The 21,727-nt window shown below is 39.5% G+C and overlaps 1 long non-coding RNA gene across 1 annotated transcript in view; it reads left to right on the top strand.

The window, feature by feature from the left end:
* Positions 1 to 21,727, top strand: part of LOC126060133 (uncharacterized) — a 34,682-nt gene that overhangs the window by 9,242 nt on the left and 3,713 nt on the right. Inside the window, exon 2 of the long non-coding RNA XR_007513547.1 lies at positions 11,115 to 11,251. This is a non-coding gene — a long non-coding RNA (uncharacterized LOC126060133). The remainder of the gene's footprint in view (positions 1 to 11,114; positions 11,252 to 21,727) is intronic.

Raw genomic sequence — 21,727 nt, 5'->3', positions numbered from 1 at the left:
AAATTTCTACAGGTAGGAAACAGGCTGAGAAACCCACTTGCCACCAAGGAGGGTGTATTCACCTATGTCCTCTCCCTGAGTGACTAAGGAGGATGATGGAAAAGGAATGTTCCCAGAGGGTAGAGCCAACAGCTGTGGAAAACAATAGACTGGGGAGTCATTCTTAAGGAGCAGAACAAATGCCTAATTAATGTATGGAACATTCTGTTACCAGAATAAGGTTCTTGCCTTTCACTGGTCAAGAATGAGCAGGTAAGGCACGTAGTTTTCCACACGAGCAAAGCTTTATTGAAGAGGCTTGCAAGCAGAGATGAGGAGGGCCTAGAGCAACACATACTCCCGTCTCACAGAGCAAAAGATGGGCCTGAGTTTTTAAAAGTTCTTGGGTGGGAAAAGATTCATGTTTATTCATAGGCACGGGCAGGGATATGTTAATTAAGGTGAGGTGGGGGGCGCAGCAACTTTCCAAGATGGCTTCTGTCCTGGAGGCCTCTGGGATTCATAGCAGGACTTATTATGGGGTGTTGCGCCTGCACAGTCTCTTGCTCCCTGGGTTTGATTCCCCAGCTGAGGCTGTAGCCCCTCACCGCCGCTGGTGGAAGGTCACACAGTGGTCACAGGTGGATGTTCTGTGCATGTCCCTGGGCCTGGTTTTCTCCAGCTGCTTCTAAAAGGCAACTTTAAAGAAGTTTGTGGGCTATTTTTAGATACCCTGCCCCATTGTTCTGGGGAACAGCTTTGTTTCTGTACAGTGGCCCATTTCTTGTTACTTTATTTGCAGATTTGAGGGCCCCTCTGTTCCTTGTCTTAATTAAGTCCCTAGGTTCCACACCCAACCCCTTATCACCTCCCTGATAGTATAGTCTATTTCTCTTTTACTTGCTTCTCCTCTAACCACACCAATCTCTTCGCTATTTCTCAAATGGACAGCCTCCAATCTCAGGGCCTTTGCTCCCTGTCTTAGTCCCATGCCCCCTCTCTCACCCATCTGCCCAAATAGAGGGACCCGACAACTTTTGCTCAGTGAGATTTCATAATAGTTACGAGCCAGTAACTGCTATTTGCTTCCATTATTTCTTTTTTTGAATTGTTACCAGTTGCCAATCTGACACAAAGGGTCCTTGTCTTTTCCCAAGTAAGAATACAGGCGAAAGACAAGCTTTATTTTCAGCAAGCTATATTTTGCTTGAGTCAAGCAAAAGGAGTTAGCGAGGATCTAAGCCTCTCCAAAAGACTGACTCGAAAAGGGAAGCAAGGCTAGGGCTTATATGGGTTCAGTGGAGACAATAGAGTAATGAATGTTTAGTGGGCTTCTTTCAAGGGGCGGGTACTTCTCAGAATGGTAGTGTATGTTAATTAGGTTGCCCCTGCATCTGGAATCTAAGATGGAATCCGCTGATACTCAAGATGGAGTCCTCTCAGCAGCCCTTGGCATCACTTATTATGGGATATAGCGCAAGCACACTTGATCTTCAGCACTACATCGCTGTTTTCGGAGAGCTAAGAGCTCTCAAGGAAGGTTAAACGCAGTAACACTTTGTTCTTCTGGCATGCGAAGACTGTAAAGGAGGAGACTAGAAAAACATTAAGAAGGAGATAGAAATTCATGGGTTGTTTCAATCTTATCTCATGTTGACAGAGTGGGTTCTTGTTTACCCGGCTTCAAGATGGTAATCTTTTAAAAGCTCTTTTCCACCAGCACAGTTAACCCTATCTGTCTCACGACAGGGTGTGGTTCCTGTTTACCTAACTTCTAGATGATAATCTTTTAACACCTCTTTTGTTCAGCCACCTGGCACAGTTAACCCTATTTGTCTCAATCCCCCCTGACAGATTTCATACTCATGATTCTTTATGAGGGTGTAGGGGCGGAGGTCTCTTCTGTAACTTCTTCAGGCTGACACTGGGTTGTTGGCCTGCCTAGCAGAGTAGAAATCTCTCCCTATCTGATCTAAAGCTTTGTAAGGACTGGTGGTCTCACTTTCAGGAAAGGGCTGGAAACCCTGCATCATATTGGAATTGTTGTAACCTAGAGGACACAAACTTTATCAGAAGCTTGAGGAGACAAGGCCCAAAAATCAGAAGTAGAAATATAGCAACTAGGGGCTTAAGAAGGGTATAAACCAGGTAGTAGAGGGGAGTGCCTCCCACACTGTCCACCAAATATCTTGGCCTCCCCCTCTTTTGTTTCTCAATCTCACACTGTTCTTTTCTTTACATTCTCTGTCTCTGTCTCTTTTCTTATGGGCTCTCTCCCTCTTACATCCTCACTTCCTAGAACTCTTCCCAGTCTCACCTTCTAGCTCTCTCTCTCTAATCTTTGTCTCTCTCACTCATCCTCTTCTCCTGTATCCTCCTGTATCACTTTCTCATCCGATCTTTTTGTTTACTTTAGCCTCACTTTTTCATCACTAACCTGTATAGGGGCCGTGGGCTGTGGGCTACATGGGGTATGAAGGAGCACCAATATCTTAGGAGCCCGACAAATGCTTGTGGTTGTTTCACAGTTTCTGGGCAGAACTTATCACTGCTTCAGACATTACTCCCGTCTTACCCGACCAGATAACACACTCAAGTGCTTGACCAACAAGCCAGGACCCTATATTATCCTTGTTTACTGCCCATCCCCGTGACTTTATGTAGGTGACTATCTCACCAACTGCAATCTGGTCCTGCACCCAATTTCTGGAGTTTTTTTTTTTTTTGGATATCTATAGAGCTTTGTCTTATGAAGATGATATTAACCATTTGTTGATTTTCAGTAATTTCAGGAGCTATGTCAGTGTGTCTCCAGCAGGCCCAAAAAATTCTTTCAAGAACTTCAGAGGGGCTTTCTTTAGGTCCCTGGATTACTTCATAAATTTTTGAGAGGTTTTTCTGTTTTTGTAAACCAGTTTTAAGGCCTATTATTAGGCACTTTCTATAATGCCTCAGCCGACTCATGTCCTCCTTTGAATACTAGTCCCACTCTGGATCAATTCCAGGGACTGCATTATTGGCTGGCAGTTTGTCAGGATTTTGGCGGTTTTCTTGGTCCAACAAATTTTCTATTTACTAAATGCTAATAGAAAAAAGATAAGAGTGGAAAGTCTTTTGCGTTTTGTTTGATTGGCTTTATGTGAAAAGTTCTTTAAAAGATAATTTTCAGGATTGTCTCATCTATTGTCTTTATCTCAGGGCTTAGTTGATGTGTCTTTGTGAGTCCTTGTGAGTCATTGCGAGCCCAGCTCCAGCTGTGTTACAGTCTCTATGCTCAGGGACAGGGAACACATCTATGATCAATACCTGGACTTACTTGAGCTCCTAGATGGTGGCCACTGTAGGCTTTTTCAACTCACGGTGCTGGCTTTCCACTGGATACCATCAGGTTCTTCACCAGGATCTTAAGTAAGAGCAAAGTTCTCACCAACTGCAGACTCAATGTACATCAATATTTTAGCCCAAGGCTTTTTTTTTTTTTTTTTTGCCTTTTAAGCGTGTAAGACAATAGAGGATAAACTTTATTATGTCTATTACTATCCGGACTATCCCTTGCAATAGTGACCTAGCTCATGTACTTACTCTTGATAGTAACCAATCCACCCAATAAACCTGGTGTTTGTAAGCATGTTACAGTGTGTAACCAAGTAGCTTGTTGTCCAATTCTATGTGTTCTACTTTGCTTGTGTTATTTAACAAGAGGTATTTGTTACAGCACAGACTATCGTTTTCTTGGACCAATAAATAAAAATCTAAGGCTATTCTGTTATGTCATGTCACCTTGGCTTAATGAGGCCAGAGACCACTGTTGTGTTTCCATCCCACTAACAACTTCGTCTGCTATTTGTCCCATAAAAAAAAAAAAATTTTTTTTTTGATTGATAAATTTCTTAAAGATTACTCCAATTCAAATATATTGTAAATAGGAGTTAAAATTACCCACTATACCCTGAGTGTTGGACCAATGGGCTTTTTTTTTTTTTTTCTGACTCTTGTTTTACAATGGGTAACAAATTTAACATTACCTTTCTAATAACTACTGTGGATATCTAAAGATAATCTTGAAGTTCCCAAAGTGTACTATCTATGCATTTATCAGGAATTTGAACAAGAAATTGTCTACATAAATTCACTATCAGTTGGAAAGAGATCATCTAAACTAGTATAGGTGAATATATCACATAAAAAAACGTGTCTAGAAGGAACACACAAAGTTTGTCCAGAGAAAATGGACAATATAGAAAAACTTACATATGACAACTAAGTTTTCATTAGAGAATTAATGATTAGCAAGATAATACAAATAGCAGACGATTTTTTTTTTTTTTTAAGATAATACAGGATGGACTTCTCCTTTTGGAGGTCTCCAGTTAATCTGTCCAAAACATACTTATGTTCTTCCTGAGGGCAAGCTGCCCCTCCTCGGTTTACCTATTAACAGTCATGGGTCACTTTCTCAGAAGCAGAAGTGGAATCTAAGACAAAATGGAGTCTGACTCATGAGATTGATCTCCTCTGAGAACCTGGTTTTCTTAAGATACGTAATTTTCTGTATAGCAAGAAGGTAAGAGTTTGCTTATAAACATTAAAAAAAAAATTTTTTTTTTTTACAGGTATTTTATACAACATTGTCTTGAAGACTGATTAAACTGATTACTGATTTACCCTAAACATAACTCTATTTACTTATCTTGGGAGTCAGTCTCTCAAAACAGACTGAATTCTTCTGAAAAAAAGTACAACACCCAGAGCAAAAATAGTCTTGTTAGTTTATTTGGACAATTGTTTACCTCAAAGTGGCTTCAGGAATTATTATTATTATTTTTTTAAAGCTCGAGGCTCAAAAGTACACCCAAAGGCGATGGCCTCTGTGGGTTGCTACAAGCTCTATGAAAGCCAGAAATCTGGATTCTGGAGAATTACATAGAACTCTCTCATGGTTTTCTCTTTTGGATCATGATCCTGTTAGAGAATCTTTGATAAAAAATGCTCAATTACTGTCTGTTTTTAAGATCTCAGACACCATACAGCAAATTAGGAGGTAGGATGAGAACACTAACATTAGGCCAATTGTCTGAAATAACCAATGAAACCATGACCCTAAGGTCTTTGAACCAAAGAAACAAATCTCATGAAGTGTTTGTTTCTGCATAAGCAGCATCAGTAACTGCTTTTCATGTGGATCGGCAACAACTACATTCTGCCAAGCTTAAGATTGTTAATTCAAGAGTTAAAATATCAGAACCCACTAGTTAGATAATTTTGGAGAAAAGAGGAATATGGTTTCTTATTTCCAGAAAGTAGGACCTTAAAGCATTTATTTCTAGAAAGAAAAGCCTTAAAAATCAGGAATATTCCCACATAAAACCCATGGTATCATATCGTCTACTCAGCCTTATGTAGTTAACTTCTGTCCCATGTGATACTGGATCAACCGCAATCTGTGAACCCATCAGCATTTGCATAAGAACTTTGGAAATTTTGATGGAGTCTAGTCACAGTCTCTTTCCTAAGTCCAATAAAGTCCATCTTTTTTGTTGTTGTTGTAGAGATATTCTGGTCAAATGTTTTCAGAAAATAAAAATTTATCTGTAGGTGACAAAACTTATAAGAAAAAAACTTTTTTTTATGATTAATTTATAAACCTAATTCTTAATGGTGAAAGACCTGATAGAAATTAATTACAAGCACAACGCAAAGGCCAAATAAAATCAGTTAAAAAAAAAAGTTTTAGAACCATATTTTTAAAGAACTTCACATGTAACACATAACAACCTTGAAACGTAATACCATATAGTCAGGATATATCAAGAATATACCAAGACCATCAAGTCTCCAAATACCTGAACAGCAACAAAAATAACTTCATGCATAAATGATGTGAATTCTCCAATCAAACTATTGGCTTCAATGGTGGTAGATTCAAAAATAAATAAATATATTTGCAACCAAGTTAGCAATTAAGATGACATATTATGCATTCGTTGTCTAATATTAGGCAAAAACACAACAGGAAATACTAACATATAAATTTTAACCCAAAGAGAAAGAATCAGGCACTTCTCATGATTTTAACAACACGTCCCATGTAATTTATAACATGTTAAATAAACCTTTTTCGCACTTTCTCTTTACAAAAATTTTCGTGGCTTTCAAACTTGTCAGGAGTTTATCATAAGTCACCACGAAACAACACTTTAGTTATTTAACCCAAAGATCTTAAAATAAAAACTTTAGCTTTTTTTCTTAAAGCCATGTGGCTCGGTTTCCCACTCAGGAATCTTATTCTAATGACAGACTGAACCTTTGTCTTTGAAGCAGATTCAATTTAACATCAATAAGTTACCTAAAAGATCTTAGAAATTATTTTAAGCCTGTATACCATAAAACATAACTAATTGAAATAAAATTTCTTTAAATATTCCAAATTTTCATTCGACTTTTACTATTTCCCATATTTTTCCAGTCTAATTGGCTTTGGAAATCACAAGGTTTCTGCTCAATTGACTAACTAAACATTTCTCCAGGCCATTTCGTTGTGATTTCTATTTGACCTTGGCAGCTGAGGGCTGGGGGCTAAGGAGGACTGATTTTGCCCCACCATACCTACCTTATTTTTTTTTTCTAAACAAAACATTGTGATTTATTACCATAGAATTTCATCTGTGCGAAGTCTGATTAAGATTGTACACGTCACAGCTGAAACCTCAAGTTCCTATTTTTTGTTTCATGCTGTAGTCATGGCTCAAGGCAAATAACATAAGTGAGTACAAATAACTTCTTTAAGATCGTTTAAATATGTAATTTTGTTCATTTGAATGTAATAAGTTGTCTATAATTCTCCTGCCCCTATCCAGGTCACTTAACCTCAATATACTTATTGAAATCAGAAAAACCCTAAGTCAAAAAGCCACTTGCCATCGAGTCTATGCCGACTCATGTCAACCCCATGTGTGTCAGCATAGAAATGTATTCCATAGGGTTTTCAGTGGCTGATCTTTTGGAGGTAGATCTCCAGGCCATTTTTCTAAGGTGCCTCTGGGTGGACTTGAGCCACCAACCATTTGGTCAGAAGCCAAACACATTAACAGTTTGCACTACCGAGGGACTCCAAATCAAACGACATCTCTGCAAATAGTTTTGTAAAAGGAGACTAAGACAGGATGGACTCCAGATGTCAATTATAATCAAGATATACATGCTGTCAGATTTATATCAAGGAAACAGCTCATGCAGTTGTAGAGGATGGAAAGTCTCAAGTCCGTGGGTCAGGCTAGAGGCTTCTTCTGACTCATGTAGCTGCAGGGGCTGGTGAACCCAAGACCAGCAGCTCAGACATCAGACATAAGGCCTATGACTCACAGGCTGCGTAGGCTGATAAATCCTAAGATTGCCAGGTAAGCTGGTAGGCCATTGACTAACAGTCTGCAGAGGCTGACAAATCCTAAGATCAGCAGGTAAGCTGCTAGCTCAAGTCCCAAGAACCAGAGGTGAAACGAACAGGAGCCAGCTGAGAAGTTCATATCCTGGGGAATGATGGCTTGTAGTTCTGAGATTTTGCTCTCTTGTTATCTTGTTCCAATGAAAGTAGAATAAGCCATTTCACACCTAATCTAAACAAATTCCCATAGGTTCTACTGTTGAAAGACAGAAGGGTGAGTTGCTATATTTTGTATAGAGAGCGTTGCGTCCGAAAGCCTTAGATACTGCTTTTTGTCCTTTAATTGATCTCCAATGTCCAAGTCCATAGGAGCCCAAACCCTGGTCATTTCACTTGACTGCACTTACTGGAGATCAAGTCAGATATGCATCCCCCACCCCTGCTACTCTGTCCCTCGAAGTGCTTGGTTGTATTCGGGAAACTTCTTAGCTTTTGGTTTAGTCCAGTTGTGCTGACTTCCCCTGTATTGTGTGTTGTCCTTCCCTTCACCTGAGATAATTCTTATCTACTACCTAGTTAGTGATTACCCCCTCCTCCCTCTCCACCCTCATAACCATCAAAGAATGTTTCCTTCTGTGTTTAAACTGTTTCTTGAGTTCCTATAATAGCGGTCTCATACAATATTTGTTGTTTTGTGACTGACTAATTTCACTCAGCATAATGCCTTCCAGATTCATCCATGTTATGAGATGTTTCCCAGGTTCATTGTTGTTCTTTATCTTTGCGTAGTATTCCATTGTGTGAATATACCATAATTTGTTTATCCATTTGTCTGTTGATGGGCACCTAGATTGTTTCCATCTTTTTGCTATCGCGACAGTGCTGCGATGAACATGGGTGTGTATATATCTGTTCGTGTAAAGGCTCTTATTTCTCTAGGATATATTCCAAGGAGTGGGATTGCTGGATCATATGGTACATTCTATTTCTAGTTTTTTAAGGAAGTGCCAAATCGATTTCCAATGTGGTTGTACCATTTTACATTCCCACCAGCAGTATATAAGTGTTCCAGTCTCTCCACAACCTCTCCAATATTTATTATTTTGTGCTTTTTGTATTATTGCTAGCCTTGTTGGGGTAAGATGGTATCTCATCGTAGTTCTGATTTGCATTTCTCTAATGGCTAATGATTGTGAGCATTTCTTCATGTATCTGTTAGCTGCCTGAATGTCTTCTTTGGTGAAGTGCTTGGTCATATCCTTTGCCCATTTTTTAATTGGGTTGTCTTTTTGTTGTTGAGGTTTTGCAGTATCCTGTAGATTTTAGAGATTAGATTCTGATTGGATTTTGTAGCCAAAAATTTTTTCTGAATGAAGATTTTTTTTGTGGTTATAATTGTCCCTTGGTTAATTAATTTTTGTATGTTATGTGTGTGAGACTAAGATACTTGCTCTTTTAATTCATAGGTCTCTGCATGGGGAGCCTTATCTGGACCTGATATAGAGCCTGAGATCTTGGACTTCAAGTTGATACAACTTTTAGGCGTATTGGGACAGGAGTGAATGTATTTTGCATGTGGGAGGGATGTGAATAACTGTGACTAAGAGGGAAGGCTGTGGTAGACTGAATTATTGGTTCAAATTTTTCACTACCCTGTAGTAGTGTGGAAGCCCTGGTGGCATAGTGGTTAAGAACTATGCCTGCTAACCCAGAGGTCAGCAGTTCAAATCCACCAGGCACTCCTTGGAAACTCTATGGGGTGGTTCTACTCTGTCCTATAGGGTCGTTATGAGTTGGAAATGACTCGATGGCAATGGGTTTAATGGGTTTGGGTAGTAGTATTATACATACATTGAGGCCCTTCCTGATGTGACCTCATTATGAGCAGAGTGTATTTTCTCACTCTCTTGATTTTCGGTTTGGTCAAATGACTTTCTTTGGTCAATGGGATGTCAGTGGCTGTGACATGAGCAAAAGCATGAATGTTCTTGCATGTTGGATTTTCCCTTTGTGCTTCTGTGACCACTGTGAAAAGCACATGCCCTGGGTAGCACCCTTCAGTGTGGGCTCCAAATGGCATGTGTGAAACAGAGGTACTATGGTTGACCCTTGGGCCCTCAGCTTGAAGCAGAGCTTCCCCAGCTAACCTACAAACCCTCAACTTAGAGCAGCTCTATCCTTGCCCTGGAGTCCAGCCTAGCTCAGCTAAACTGTAACTGACTCACAGACCCCTGAAAAGGGAATAAATGTTTAAAATCACTGACTTTGGATGGGCTGTGCAATATTATTGTGGCAATAACTGACCTATATGGAGACTACTGCAATAATTCAGAGGAGATGATGGGAACTAGGACCGAGGTGGTAACACTGGAATAGTGAGAAGTGGTCATATTCTGGGTAGATTTTACTGCTAGAACCCACAGGTTTTGCTGAAAGATTGTATATAGGGTGTGAGAGAAAAAGAGGAGTTAAGGATGACTTCTAGGTTTTTGGCCTAAGGAACTAGAAGAATGCAATGGCCATTTTATGAAATGGGAAACACTGAGGAAACTGAAGATTTTGGGGGAAAATATCAGGAGTCCAGTTTGGGACCTGTTACATTTGAGATGTGTGTAGACATCCAAATAGGGATGTTAAGTAGGCAGCTGAATATACAAATTCATAGGTGGGGGGTGGGGTGAGGTATGGGAGGTCTAATTTGGAGATTTATATTGGGGAGTAATCAGTATGTGGATGGCTTTTAATGCCATGATACCAGATGATATCAATGAGTGTAGAAAAGGGGCCTAAGAACTGAGCCTGTAGGCACTTTAGCAGTTAGTGGTCAGGAGTTGAAGAGTTACCAACAAAAGACTGAGAAGGAGCAGCCAGAGAGACAAGACAAAAACCAAATAAGTGCTTATAAAGTGTTAAAAGCTTATAAAGTGTTACTCATACAAATTGTTGCTATGCTAATCACATCCATTCCATCCCAACTTTTCTTCTCCCTGTACAAAAATATCACCACTACTACTAGATGTGTGTGTGTGTGTGTGTGAAGTGACTATATGCAAACCAAACCAAAAAACAAAACCAAACCCAGTGCCATCCAGTCGATTCTGACTCATAGTGACCCTATAGGACAGAGTAGAACTGCCCCATAGAGTTTCCAAGGAGAGCCTGGTGGATTTGAACTACTGACCCTTTGGTTAGCAGCTGTAGCACTTAACCACTATGCCACCAGGGTTTCCACATATGGAAAGCACTGTGATAAATCACTTTACCTGTATACAGACAATTATTATTTTTTTATTCTGACTCATGGCGGCCCCATGCGTTACAGAGCAGAACTGCTCCATAACCAAAACCAAACCCACTGCCACCAAGTCCATTCCGACTCATAGTGACCCTGTAGTGACCCTATAGGACAGAGTAGAACTGCCCCATAGAGTTTCCAAGGAGCGCCTGGGGGATTCGAACTGCCAACCCTTCGGTTAGCAGCTGTAGCACTTAACCACTATGCCACCAAGGTTTCCAACTGCTCCATAGGCTTTTTTCTTTTTTTCAAAATTTTATTGTGCTTTAGGTGAACGTATACAGTGCAAATTAAGTTTCTCATTAAAAAAAAATTAATACACAAATTATTTTGTGACATTGTTTGCAATTCCCGCAATGTGTCAGCACTCTCCCCTTTTCCCTTTACACCCTGGGTTCCTGTGTCCATTTGTCCAGTTTTCCTGGCCCTTCCTGCCATCTCCTTTTTGCTTTTGGGCAGGTGTCACCCATTTGATCTTCTACACTTTATTGAACCAAGAAGCACATTCCTCACCTGTGTTATTATATAACGAAGGATTATTGAAAAACACAACTGGTATCTTTTTCTCTTTTGGCCTCCTTTCCAGGACAAAGAAGGTAAGTCTTTGCATTAATTCTGGGTCCTCTGATAATCCCCTAAGCAGGATGGCTTTGTTTAAAGAGGGAAGGGGTTGGAGGCTGGAGTTTTGAGTGGAATAGAAGAATGAACAGATGGAATCCTGGGGGAATGTTAATTTTTTTTTCCCTAAGCCTGAGGCGTGGGGTGGGGGGTGGTGGTGGAAATAAAGACTGGGGGATGGGGCCCAGTAGATATTAGAGACTTGTGTTTAGCTAGCACAAGTCTCTAGTGGCAGCAAGACCTTGGAAGAGGGATAACTGCCCAGACGTGAGTGGAGATTAGAGAATGTCGCAACCTTGAAAGCATTGGCATAAGTCATCTGTCATTGAGTGAAGAAGATTGCTTGGGTATACGCCTCTGTTGTAGAGGCTAACAAAGGTTCAGAGACAAGGAAGGGCAATAAGGCAACTGAAATAAAATTGGTTTGCAAAAAGAGCGCATCTGAGTCCAGGGCAAGGGTCTAATGCTTGTAAGAGAGCACTTGTAATGGCACACCATACGGCTGGTTTTAGATGTTCCTCAGGATGGAGCTACCCAGGGATGTAATTGAGCTTTGGGGAACAATGGCTGAGTGTGTGACTGTGAGCTAGAAGGGCTGTAATCTGAGAACCAAAGCATGAGTACCCACTGGGCTGCCCTCAGGGATCTGAACAAACCAGGCCATCACCTCTGTCTGCTGGACTATGCTACATCATCATAGTAGAAAATGTCAGCATTAATGAAATGATCAGATTCTGCTTTTCCTCCATTTTGTATTGGGGAGGAAACTGCACTCTTAGGTTTAAGATGTGAACCTCCAGTTTATTGAGCAATCAAGGGTGAAGAGGCTTCAAAAAGGAGGGACTAAAATTTCTAAAAATAAGACACGGGGCCTTGAATAGTTTCTTGAACAAAATAAAAGAGATAAGCCCTCCAAGTTTGTGAAATATGTATTACTATTTTTTTTATTAACTTTTATTGAGCTTCAAGTGAACGTTTACAAATCAAGTCAGACTGTCACATATAAGTTTATATACACCTTACTCCGTACTCCCACTTGCTCTCCCCCTAATGAGTCAGCCCTTCCAGTCTCTCCTTTCGTAACAATTTTGCCAGCTTCCAACTCTCTCTATCCTCCCATCCCCCCTCCAGACAGGAGATGCCAACACAGTCTCAAGTGTCCACCTGATACAATAGCTCACTCTTCATCAGCATCTTTCTCCCACCTACTGTCCTGTCCCTTTCATGTCTGATGAGTTGTCTTCGGGATGGTTCCTGTCCTGTGCCAACAGAAGGTTTGGGGACCATGACCGCCGGGATTCCTCTAGTCTCAGTCAGACCATTAAGTATGGTCTTTTTATGAGAATTTGGGGTCTGCATCCCACTGATCTCCTGCTCCCTCAGGGGTTCTCTGTTGTGCTCCCTGTCAGGGCAGTCATCGATTGTGGCGGGGCACCAACTAGTTCTTCTGGTCTCAGGATGATGTAAGTCTCTGGTTCATGTGGCCCTTTCTGTCTCTTGGGCTCTTAGTTGTCATGTGACCTTGGTGTTCTTCATTCTCCTTTGCTCCAGGTGGGTTGAGACCAATTGATGCATGTTAGATGGCTGCTTGTTAGCATTTAAGACCCCAGACGCCACATTGTGGGATGCAGAATGTTTTCATAATAGAATTACTTTGCCAATTGACTTAGAAGTCCCCGCAAACCATATTCCCCAGACCCCCGCGCTTGCTCCGCTGAGCTTTGAAGCATTCATTTTATCCCGGAAACTTCTTTGCTTTTGGTCCAGTCCAATTGAGCTGACCTTCCATGTATTGAGTATTGTCCTTCCCTTCACCTAAAGCAATTCTTATCTACTAATTAACCAGTAAAAAACCCTCTCCCTCCCTCCCTCCCTCCCCTCCTCATAACCACAAAAGTATGTGTTCTTCTCAGTTTATACTATTTCTCAAGATCTTATAATAGTGGTCTTATACAATATTTGTCCTTTTGCCTCTGACTGATTTCGCTCAGCATAATGCCTTCCAGGTTCCTCCATGTTATGAAATGTTTCACAGATTTGTCACTGTTCTTTATCGATGCATAGTATTCCATTGTGTGAATATACCACAATTTATTTACCCATTCATCTGTTGATGGACACCTTGGTTGGTTCCAGCTTTTTGCTATTGTAAACAGAGCTGCAATAAACATGGGTGTGCATATATCTGTTTGTGTGAAGGCTCTTGTATCTCTAGGGTATATTCCTAGGAGTGGGATTTCTGGGTTGTATGGTAGTTCTATTTCTGTTTAAGATAACGCCAGATAGATTTCCAAAGTGGTTGTACCGTTTTACGTTCCCACCAGCAGTGTATAAGAGTTCCAATCTCTCCGCAGCCTCTCCAACATTTATTATTTTGTGTTTTTTGGATTAATGCCAGCCTTGCTGGTGTGAGATGGAATCTCATCGTAGTTTTAATTTGCATTTCTCTAATGGCTAATGATCGAGAGCATTTTCTCATGTATCTGTTGGCTGCCTGAATATCTTCTTTAGTGAAGTGTGTGTTCATATCCTTTGCCCACTTCTTGATTGAGTTGTTTGTCTTTTTGTGGTTGAATTTTGACAGAATCATATAGATTTTAGAGATCAGGCGCTGATCGGAGATGTCATAGCTGAAAATTCTTTCCCAGTCTGTAGGTGGTCTTTTTACTCTTTTGGTGAAGTCTTTAGATGAGCATAGGTGTTTGATTTTTAGGAGCTCCCAGTTATTTGGTTTCTCTTCGTCATTTTTGGTAATGTTTTGTATTCTGTTTATGCCTTGTATTAGGGCTCCTAAGGTTGTCCCTATTTTTTCTTCCATGATCTTTATCGTTTTAGTCTTTATGTTTAGGTCTTTGATCCACTTGGAGTTAGTTTTTGTGCTTGGTTTGAGGTATGGGTCCTGTTTCCTTTTTTTGCAAATGGATATCCAGTTATGCCAGCACCATTTGTTAAAAAGACTGTCTTTTCCCCAATTAACTGACACTGGGCCTTTGTCAAATATCAGCTGCTCATATGTGGATGGATTTATATCTGGGTTCTCAATTCTGTTCCACTGGTCTATGTGCCTGTTGTTGTACCAATACCAGGCTGTTTTGACTACTGTGGCTGTATAATAGGTTCTGAAATCAGGTAGAGTGAGGCCTCCCATTTTCTTCTTCTTTTTCAGTAATGCTTTGCTTATCCGAGTCTTCTTTCCCTTCCATATGAAGTTGGTGATTTCTCTATCACCTTAAAAAATGACATTGGAATTTGGATCGGAAGTGCATTGTATGTATAGATGGCTTTTGGTAGAATAGACATTTTTACTATGTTAAGTCTTCCTATCCATGAGCAAGGTATGTTTTTCCACTTAAGTATGTCCTTTTTAATTTCTTGTAGTAGAGCTTTGTAGTTTTCTTTGTATAGGTCTTTGACATCCTTGGTTAGATTTATTCCTAAGTATTTTATCTTCTTGGGGGCTACTGTGAATGGTATTGATTTGGTTATTTCCTCTTCGATGTTCTTTTTGTTGATGTAGAGGAATCCAAGTGATTTTTGTATGTTTATCTTATAACCTGAGACTCTGCCAAACTCTTTTATTGGTTTCAGTAGTTTTCTGGAGGATTCCTTAGGGTTTTCTGTGTATAAGATCATGTCATCTGCAAATAGAGATAATTTTACTTCCTCCTTGCCAATCCGGATGCCCTTTATTTCTTTGTCTAGCCTAATTGCCCTGGCTAGGACTTCTAGCACGATGTTGAATAAGAGCGGTGATAAAGGGCATCCTTGTCTGGTTCCCATTCTCAAGGGAAATGCTTTCAGGTTCTCTCCATTTAGAGTGATGTTGGCTGTTGGCTTTGTATAGATGCCCTTTATTATGTTGAGGAATTTTCCTTCAATTCCTATTTTGGTGAGAGTTTTTATCATAAATGAGTGTTGGACTTTGTCAAATGCCTTTTCTGCATCAATTGATAAGATCATGTGGTTTTTGTCTTTTGTTTTATTTATGTGATGGATTACATTAATGGTTTTTCTGATATTAAACCAGCCTTGCATACCTGGGATAAATCCCACTTGATCGTGGTGAATTATTTTTTTGATGTGTTGTTGAATTCTATTGGCTAGAATTTTGTTGAGGATTTTTGCATCTATGTTTGTGAGGGATATAGGTCTGTAATTTTCTGTTTTTGTAATGTCTTTACCTGGTTTTGGTATCAGGGAGATGGTGGCTTCATAGAATGAGTTGGGTAGTATTCCGTCATTTTCTATGCTTTGAAAGAAATATGTATTACTATTTATGCATTAAAGAAACTTGGGATGTTTTAGCTGAAGAAGAGGGTATTTTATAGAAGTTATGATATGTTTTGAGGAGCCCTGGTGGTACAGTGGTTAAGTGCTTGGCTGCTAAACAAAAGGTCTTCCATTGAAACCCACTAGCCACTCTGCAAGAGAAAGATGTGGCAGTCTGCTATTGTAAGTATTTATAGCATCGGTGGCTAACAGACACATGAGGAAATGCTCGCGATCACTTGCCATTAGAGAAATACAAATCAAAACTACAATGAGATACCATCGCACCCTGATATTACTGGCACGAATAAAAAAACTGCAAATAACAAATGTTGGAGAGGCTGCAGGGAGACTGGAACTCTTATACGCTTCGGGTGGAATGTAAAATGGTACAACCATTTTGGAAAACAATATGGTACTTCCTTAAAAAGCTAGAAATAGAAATACCACACATTCCAGCAATCCTGCTCCTAGAAATATATCCTAGAGAAATAAGAGCAATCACACGAATAGACATACACACACCCCTGTTCATAGCAGCATTACTCACAATAGCAAAAAGATGGTAACAACCTAGGTACCCATCAAACAGATGAATGGATAACCAAACTATGGTGCATACACACAATGGAATACTACACAATGATAAAGAACAATGATGAACCTGCAAAACAGACATGATGAACCTGGAGGGGATTATGCTGAGTGAAATAAGTCAGTCAGAAAAGAATACTGTATGAGGCCTCTATTATAAAAACTCATGAAAAGGTTTTTTTTTATTTTTTTATTTTTTAAATAACTTTTATTAAGCTTCAAGTGAACGTTTACAAATCCAATCAGTCTGTCACAGATAAGTTTACATACATCTCACTCCCTACTCCCACTTACTCTCCCCGTCTTGAGTCAGCCCTTTCAGTCTCTCCTTTCTTGACAATTTTGCCGGCTTCCCTCTCTCTCCATCCTCCCATCCCCCCTCCAGACAAGAGTTGCCAACACAATCTCAAGTGTCCACCTGATATAATTAGCTCACTCTTCATCAGCGTCTCTCTCCCACCCGCTGACCAGTCCCTTTCATTTCTGATGAGTTGTCTTCGGGGATGGTTCCCGTCCTGTGTCAACTGAAGGTCTGGGGAGCATGGCCGCCGGGATTCCTCCAGTCTCAGTCAGACGATTAAGTTTGGTCTTTTTATGAGAATTTGGGGTCTGCATCCCACTGATCTCCTGCTCCCTCAGGGGTCCTCTGCTGTGCTCCCTGTCAGGGCAGTCATCGATTGTGCCCGGGCACCAACTAGTTCTTCTGGTCTCAGGATGATGCAGGTCTCTGGTTCATGTGGCCCTTTCTGTCTCTTGGGCTCTTAGTTGCCGTGTGGGCTTGGTGTTCTTCATTTTCCTTTGCTCCAGGTGGGTTGAGACCAATTGCTGCATCTTAGATGGCCGCTTGTTAGCATTTAAGACCCCAGACGCCACATTTCAAAGTGGGATGCAGAATGATTTCATAATAGAATTATTTTGCCAATTGACTTAGAAGTCCCCGCAAACCATATTCCCCAGACCCCCGCGCTTGCTCCGCTGAGCTTTGAAGCATTCATTTTATCCCGGAAACTTCTTTGCTTTTGGTCCAGTCTAATTGAGCTGACCTTCCATGTATTGAGTGTTGTCTTTCCCTTCACCTAAAGCATTTCTTGTCTACTGATTAATCAATAAAAAACCCTCTCCCACCCTCCCTTCCTCCCCCCCTCGTAACCACAAAAGTATGTGTTCTTCTCAGGTTTACTATTTCTCAAGATCTTATAATAGTGGTCTTATACAATATTTGTCCTTTTGCCTCTGACTAATTTCGCTCAGCATAATGCCTTCCAGGTTCCTCCATGTTTTGAAATGTTTCAGAGATTCGTCACTGTTCTTTATCGATGCGTAGTATTCCATTGTGTGAATATACCACAATTTATTTACCCATTCATCCGTTGATGGACACCTTGGTTGCTTCCAACTTTTTGCTATTGTAAACAGAGCTGCAATAAACATGGGTGTGCATATATCTGTTTGTATGAAGGCTCTTGTATCTCTAGGGTATATTCCTAGGAGTGGGATTTCTGGGTTGTATGGTAGTTCTATTTCTAACTGTTTAAGATAACGCCAGATAGATTTCCAAAGTGGTTGTACCATTTTACATTCCCACCAGCAGTGTATGAGAGTTCCAATCTCTCCGCAGCCTCTCCAACATTTATTATTTTGTGTTTTTTGGATTAATGCCAGCCTTGCTGGTGTGAGATGGAATCTCATCGTAGTTTTAATTTGCATTTCTCTAATGGCTAATGATCGAGAGCATTTTCTCATGTTGGGTTGTTTGTCTTTTTGTGGTTGAGTTTTGACAGAATCATGTAGATTTTAGAGATCAGGCGCTGGTCGGAGATGTCATAGCTGAAAATTCTTTCCCAATCTGTAGGTGGTCTTTTTACTCTTTTGGTGAAGTCTTTAGATGAGCATAGGTGTTTGATTTTTAGGAGCTCCCAGTTATCGGGTTTCTCTTCATCATTTTTGGTAATGTTTTGTATTCTGTTTATACCTTGTATTAGGGCTCCTAGGGTTGTCCCAATTTTTTCTTCCATGATCTTTATCGTTTTAGTCTTTATGTTTAGGTCTTTGATCCACTTGGAGTTAGTTTTTGTGCATGGTGTGAGGTATGGGTCCTGTTTCATTTTTTTGCAAAAGGATATCCAGTTATGCCAGCACCATTTGTTAAAAAGGCTATCTTTTCCCCAGTTAATTGACACTGGTCCTTTGTCAAATATCAGCTGCTCATACGTGGATGGATCTATGTCTAGGTTCTCAATTCTGTTCCATTGGTCTATGTGTCTGTTGTTGTACCAATACCAGGCTGTTTGACTACTGTGGCTGTATAATAGGTTCTGAAGTCAGGTAAGGTGAGGCCTCCCACTTTCTTCTTCTTTTTCAGTAGTGCTTTGCTTATCCGGGGCTTCTTTCCCTTCCATATGAAATTGGTGATTTGTTTCTCTATCCCCTTAAAATATGACATTGGAATTTGGATCGGAAGTGCGTTAAATGTATAGATGGCTTTTGGTAGAATAGACATTTTTACTATGTTAAGTCTTCCTATCCATGAGCAAGGTATGTTTTTCCACTTAAGTATGTCCTTTTGAATTTCTTGTAGTAGAGCTTTGTAGTTTTCTTTGTATAGGTCTTTGACATCCTTGGTAAGATTTATTCCTAAGTATCTTATCTTCTTGGGGGCTACTGTGAATGGTATTGATTTGGTTATTTCCTCTTCGGTGTTCTTTTTGTTGATGTAGAGGAATCCAAGTGATTTTTGTATGTTTATTTTATAACCTGAGACTCTGCCAAACTCTTCTATTAGTTTCAGTAGTTTTTTGGAGGATTCCTTAGGGTTTTCTGTGTATATAATCATGTCATCTGCAAATAGTGATAACTTTACTTCCTTTACTTGCCAATCCGGATACGCTTTATTTCTTTGTCTAGCCTAATTGCCCTGGCTAGGACTTCAAGTACAATGTTGAATAAGAGCGGTGATAAAGGGCATCCTTGTCTGGTTCCTGTTCTCAAGGGAAATGCTTTCAGGTTCTCTCCATTTAGAGTGATATTGGCTGTTGGCTTTGCATAGATGCCCTTTATTATGTTGAGGAATTTTCCTTCAATTCCTATTTTGGTAAGAGTTTTTATCATGAATGGGTGTTGGACTTTGTCAAATGCCTTTTCTGCATCAATTGATAAGATCATGTGGTTTTTGTCTTTTGTTTTATTTATGTGATGGATTACATTAATGGTTTTTCTGATATTAAACCAGCCTTGCATACCTGGTATAAATCCCACTTGATCAGGGTGAATTATTTTTTTGATGTGTTGTTGGATTCTATTGGCTAGAATTTTGTTGAGGATTTTTTGCATCAATGTTCATGAGGGATATAGGTCTATAATTTTCTTTTTTTGTAATGTCTTTACCTGGTTTTGGTATCAGGGAGATGGTGGCTTCATAGAATGAGTTGGGTAGTATTCCGTCATTTTCTATGCTTTGGAATACCTTTAGTAGTAGTGGTGTTAACTCTTCTCTGAAAGTTTGGTAGAACTCTGCAGTGAAGCCGTCCGGGCCAGGGCTTTTTTTTTGTTGGGAGTTTTTTGATTACCGTTTCAATCTCTTTTTTTGTTATGGGTCTATTTAGTTGTTCTACTTCTGAATGTGTTAGTTTAGGTAGGTAGTGTTTTTCCAGGAATTCATCCATTTCTTCTAGGTTTTCAAATTTGTTAGAGTACAATTTTTCATAATAATCTGAAATGATTCTTTTAATTTCATTTGGTTCTGTTGTGATGTGGTCCTTCTCATTTCTTATTCGGGTTATTTGTTTCCTTTCCTGTATTTCTTTAGTCAGTCTAGCCAATGGTTTATCAATTTTGTTAATTTTTTGAAGAACCAGCTTTTGGCTTTGTTAATTCTTTCAATTGTTTTTCTGTTCTCTAATTCATTTAGTTCAGCTCTAATTTTTATTCTTTGTTTTCTTCTGGTGCCTGATGGATTCTTTTGTTGCTCACTTTCTATTTGCTCAAGTGGTAGGGACAGTTCTCTGATTTTGGCTCTTTCTTCTTTTTGTATGTGTGCATTTATTGATATAAATTGGCCTCTGAGCACTGCTTTTGCTGTGTCCCAGAGGTTTTGATAGGAGTATTTTCATTCTTGTTGCTTTCTATGAATTTCCTTATTCCCTCCTTGATGTCTTCTATAACCCAGTCTTTTTTCAGGAGGGTATTGTTCATTTTCCAAGTATTTGATTTCTTTTCCCTAGTTTTTCTGTTATTGATCTCTAGTTTTATTGCCTTGTGGTCTGAGAAGATGCTTTGTAATATTTCGATGTTTTGGACTCTGCAAAGGTTTGTTTTATGACCTAATATGTGGTCTATTCTAGAGAATGTTCCATGTGCGCTAGAAAAAAAAGTATATTTTGCAGCAGTTGGGTGGAGAGTTCTGTATAAGTCAATGAGGTCAAGTTGGTTGATTGTTGTAATTAGATCTTCCGTGTCTCTGTTGAGCTTCTTACTGGATGTCCTGTCCTTCTCCGAAAGTGGTGTGTTGAAGTCTCCTACTATAATTGTGGAGGTATCTATCTCGCTTTTCAATTCTGTTAAAATTTGATTTATGTATCTTGCAGCCCTGTCATTGGGTGCGTAAATATTTAATATGGTTATGTCTTCCTGATCAATTGTCCCTTTTATCATTATATAGTGTCCTTCTTTATCCTTTGTGGTGGATTTAAGTCTAAAGTCTATTTTGTCAGAAATTAATATTGCTACTCCTCTTCTTTTTTGCTTATTGTTTGCTTGATATACTTTTTTCCATCCTTTGAGTTTTAGTTTGTTTGTGTCTCTAAGTCCAAGGTGTGTCTCTTGTAGGCAGCATATAGATGGATCGTGTTTCTTTATCCAGTCTATGACTCTCTGTCTCTTTATTGGTGCATTTAGTCCATTTACATTCAGGGTAATTATAGATAAATAAGTTTTTAGTGCTGTCATTTTGATGCCTTTTTATGTGTGTTGTTGACAATTTCATTTTTCCACATACTTTTTTGTGCTGAGGCGTTTTTCTTAGTAAATTGTGAGATGCTCATCTTCATAGTGCTTGACTTTATGTTAGTTGAGTCGTTACGTTTTTCTTGGTTTTTATCTTGAGTTATAGAGTTGTTATACCTTTTTGTGGTCACCTTATTATTTACCCCTATTTTTCTAAGTAAAAACCTAACTTGTATTGTTCTATATCGCCTTGTATCACTCTCCATATGGCAGTTCAATGCCTCCTGTATTTAGTCCCTCTTTTTGATTATTGTGATCTTTTACCTATTGACTTCCATGATTCCCTGTTATGTGTATTTTTTTTTTTTAATTAATCTTAATTTGTTTGTTTTTGTGATTTCCCTATTTGAGTTGATATCAGGACGATCTGTTTTGTGACCTTGTGTTGTGCTGATATCTGATATTATTGGTTCTCTGACCAAACAATATCCTTTAGTATTTCTTGTAGCTTTGGTTTGGTTTTTGCAAATTCTCTAAACTTGTGTTTGTCTGTAAATATCTTAATTTCGCCTTCATATTTCAGAGAGAGTTTTGCTGGATATATGATCCTTGGTTGGCAGTTTTTCTCCTTCAGTGTTCTGTATATGTCG

The sequence above is a fragment of the Elephas maximus genome, chromosome 17 (assembly GCF_024166365.1).
Source record: "Elephas maximus indicus isolate mEleMax1 chromosome 17, mEleMax1 primary haplotype, whole genome shotgun sequence".
Taxonomy (NCBI): Eukaryota; Metazoa; Chordata; class Mammalia; order Proboscidea; family Elephantidae; genus Elephas; species Elephas maximus.
Note: the sequence above shows the minus strand (reverse complement) of the source record. Positions and strands in the feature narration are given on the sequence as shown.